Here is a 4,303-nt window from a genome sequence, read left to right on the forward strand (position 1 = left end):
TTTGGGTGTTCTCCTCTATGCTCTCATCTTCTATGTATTCTCTTTGGGTAACATCATCACTTACTGTTGTTCAAGATCCACATATATGCTGATGAAACCTAAATTTTTATTTTTAACCAAGATTTTTCTCTTAAGATATAGCCAATGGTCTCCTGGAATCTCTACTGGACTGTGTTCCTGCAGGCTGTATGTAGTGGGCATCTACTGAACTGTGTGCTTAGAAGAGCCCTGCTGGTCCCCTGGGAAGCTGTCCTTCCAAATGTGTACTTTGAATGAAACTTCTTCTAGGCCCATCTTCCTGGAAGGGAGATATTGCTGGATAATGTTTGTTATTATCACATAGAATTATATATTATATTTATTACACAGCATTCTATATTATGTACATGTATATAACATGGGCCTATAATTCAATGTCATACATAGTAATTTTATAATCATAAGCTACAATTTATCTGCAAAGTGTCTCAACATCACCCCCTTTTGACTTGAATCCCTTCGAACATGCTTAGAACTACTAAGTAAACATGTACAGCTTAATGAGTGGTTACAAGAGTACTCTCTGTTTTTCTTCTTTCATACTTTTTTCCTTCTCAATCTTTTAAACATATCCTAAATTTATCTCCCTACCCCCACACAACCACTCCACAATTAAAAAGCATTCTCTTTGAGAACACAGTGCTCACTGTGAATTTCCGTTCTTTTTTTTTTTCTTCCCCTGGTTAACCCCACAGTCTCTAAACATTGCTTAGGAAGTTTTTCCAGTAAAATTGAAAGAATAGCTGATTAAAGTTTACCAATATCCCAGTTACTCATTCACTTACCAAATGGCCACGTGCCTGGCACCAGTGATGTTGTAGTAAACAGGACTCAGCTCTGACCTGCAGGACAATCACACAAAAGAACAATTAGAAACAGGGGTCAAGGGCAGGTATAGCATGTCGTTGTTACGGGGTTATTGCAGAGGTCGGGATGGCTTCCTGTGCCTGATGGGATAGGCAACAGTGAAGCAGGCAAAGAAAAAACAGTAGTAGTGCTGTAGGAGGTGGGACAATACATTCGAAATGGCCTGGTTTGTGCAAGAACATGACAACCCAGGGTTCCTAAAGCTACATGGCAAGCAGAGTGGCAAGACGTGAGGCAGAAGAAGGCAGGCGAGTCTTCTGAATCCCATGCAGTGCCTGGGCTTTATCTTGTCGAATCCGGAGGTGAGCACTGAAGGGTTTTGACCCTGTCTGCACTTTCAACTTTAACTTTCCCTTTTTAAATTTACCTTCTTCTGTTGACTATAGTATCAAGAATAGAATCTTGGTTCTGCTAAAAAACGTGAATTCCTGAGAAACTGGAGCCCACAGGAGCCACAAGAAGCGGCGGGCATGTTCGCATCACCTTCCGCCTCCAGCGCCGAGTTCCCAGGGCACTGCTGGCTTCTCCCAGGCAGCTGCTGGTTTCTTCTGGGTCCTCAGGGCCTTTCTTCACTTTAAAAAAAACCACCTGTTACCTTATTTTTGCTCTCGTCAAGTAAGAAGTTTCTAGAGTTTATTCTCAGGTCTCATTTCCATTTTGCTGTTTAAAAAAAATTCTGACCCTCAGTATGATTATACTATTACTATAGTGAGAAAAGCAATCACTCAAAGACAAATGTACTTACTGTAAGGCAGGTCTTCTCTAGCAGTCACTTCAGAAACAATGACTTGGGTTTTAGCTGAAGTTATACACACTTATTCAATTAGCTCTTCCTTTCTTCTTGGAGGTTGAATTCAAGAGAACTTTCAGTTAATGCTTTCAGTTTTCATGTCATCATGGCCATTGGCTCCGTGTCCCTCAGAACTGGTTGTTCTGGTGTCATGTATTTGTATGTTACAGCCTTTGTCACTTTTTATCTCATAGTTTTGATTCTTTTATTTCTTAAAATGGGTGTTTCTGATTCCTTGGGGCAATAAATATTTTAAATGTCTAGCATGTGTCATTTAAAATTCACAGTCCTCTCTCCCCTGCCCCTGGTTTTCAGTAAAGAAGAGTAAGTGAAAAATGAAATGAGAAAGGGTTCCAGGAGTGATTTCTGTGCACTGTTATCAAACACGAATTATAATGTGCACTTTTAATTAGGAAGCAAACTCAGCTGTCTTTTCAGATGAGTATTACTATTTTTTTCTTCAGAAAGTCCTTCAGATATTAACAATTAATTTTGAATGAAGGGATGTAGATTCTTTTTTTAGAGTTTAATTGCTTTATGCATTTATTACTGAATATTAATGCAGCAAAAAGGGAACAAGAGCTCACAAATACTCTATATGGTTTCACAAGATGCATTGCAGGAAAAAAGTGACTAAGGATCAATAATATTTAGAGTCTTGGTGGAGACATTCCTGGGAAGGTGGACCTCTAACTCTGGATGGAGGGAGTCTCATTCCTGGAGGGGGTATGCCTACTGGTGCCTCTGGAACAGGGGGAACCCCAGTTGGTGTTCCCTTGGATAGTCTCATACCAGGTGGAGGAACCATAATTCCTGGTGGTGGGGTTGCTCGGCCCACTAGTGTGGGAGGAGTCCCCCAACCTGGTGGGTACTGGGTTGGGGCTCCAGTAATGCTGGCAGTGGCCACATCTACAGCAGCTGCTATGATGCCTCTTTCCCGTGGAGTCATTACCTGCTGGGATGGTCCCCCAATCTCTCAGACAGGACTAGCAGAGGGAGCCTGGCGAACTGCAGCACTAGTTGGTACTCCTCTGCCAGTGGCCCTCCCAACCCCAGTGCCTTCTACAGCTCCCCTAAGTGGTACACAAACAATGCCAGAATTTTGGGGGGAAGGTCCCCGCACAGTCATGGACACCACGTTCTCCCCGCATGAAGCAATGCCAGACTCCAAATCCACTTTTCTTCATGGTCTGGCTGCTTCTCATTCTTTGGCTTGATCTTCCTGAACTCATCACAATCAGAGAGGATCGAGTTCATATATTTGACAAAAAGCCTTAAGGCATCAGTGAAGATCTGACTGTCGTGCAGAATACACCTCAGACTATAGTCAATGTGCCACAGCATTTTGCTGCTTTTTCCCACAGCCATAATGGTAAATCCAATGTCCACAGTAAAGTTCTGGGATACTCAAGACCCAAGGGAAGGCTAAAAATAAAGGGATGACACAGGTTCTGCTACAAACAATGCAAGCTGGGCAGAAGCTTCAAACAGTCTGGTTTTTTAATTGGCAGCAGCTACCTGGGGTGTACCGAGACACTCCAGTCCTTTCTGCCACTGAGATAGCCTCAGGTACAGCTGATGGTCAAGCTGACAGTGTTGGGCATGATACCATGACTTAGCTGGCAGGGCTAACATGATGTGAAGTAATAGCATTTGTTGCTCCCCAAGTCCATCATCACGCCAAAATTATTCCATACTCCCACACACCAGCCTGGGAAAGAGGCAAATTGCCTTTTCATGGTTTCTTTTTCTCTCCTTGATGTTCATCTGAGTGAAATAGTTGCAGTGAGCTATATCTCTTCTCAGGATTGACTCATTTTGGGTGATTTTGTCTCTTCTAACTGTATTTGAGCACTCGAAAGGTGAAGCCACGCTTTGGCTTACGGCAGAATACTCTGATCACCAGGATGGAGTTATAGCCCTTATGGAGTTCTATTCCAGCTTCTGGTTCAGTACCTTATTCTTTCTCTCATTTGGCATTGTCATCTATTGTCATAGGTCTGTTGTTTGTCTCCACAAAGCTAAGTTGATAGGGTTGACATGTTTTTTTTAAAAATTAATTTATTTAATTGTTGTTCGAGTACAGTTTTCTGTCTTTTATTCCCACCCCAGCCCACCCCCCAAATTGACATGCTTTAATAAGAAGGTTAACAGGATCTAACAATACCATAAAGGACAAGACTTAAGGTTTGCAGGGGATGCATTTTTCTATGTCTTAAATGACAATGCCTTATTAGATAGTATTTATGTAGCTCACTTTTGTACTTATCTCTTTTTATTTGTGTTGTTTATTGTAGTTCTGTCCCTCAGACTAGACTGTGAGTTTTTTAAAGCAGACGTCATATTCCACTCCTCTCAGAGGGCATATCCTCACGAGACCTAATACAAACCGCTGAAAGCAGTTTAGCAAACACTCATCATATCAAATAGATTATAGCAGCAGCAAAAATGTTGACATGGAACCAGAGTTATGTTTTAAATTCAGAAGTATTAATTTTTCTTTTTCCTTTGAGAACTCGGGATCTTTTTTAAAGTGCTAATTTGCAGTTTGAGGCTGTTCAGGGGAAAAACACAAGAAGCAGCAACAAAAGAGACGAAGCAGGCACT

At 41.7% G+C, this 4,303-nt stretch overlaps 1 pseudogene; it reads right to left on the reverse strand.

Moving 5' to 3' along the window:
• Positions 1 to 2,346: 2,346 nt before the first annotated feature.
• Positions 2,347 to 3,064, reverse strand: LOC119054058 (small nuclear ribonucleoprotein-associated protein N-like; annotated as a pseudogene).
• Between the last annotated feature and the right edge of the window lie 1,239 nt (positions 3,065 to 4,303).

Source organism: Artibeus jamaicensis, unplaced genomic scaffold (assembly GCF_021234435.1).
Source record: "Artibeus jamaicensis isolate MK-2021 breed Jamaican fruit bat unplaced genomic scaffold, CSHL_Jam_final contig_585, whole genome shotgun sequence".
Classification (NCBI taxonomy): domain Eukaryota; kingdom Metazoa; phylum Chordata; class Mammalia; order Chiroptera; family Phyllostomidae; genus Artibeus; species Artibeus jamaicensis.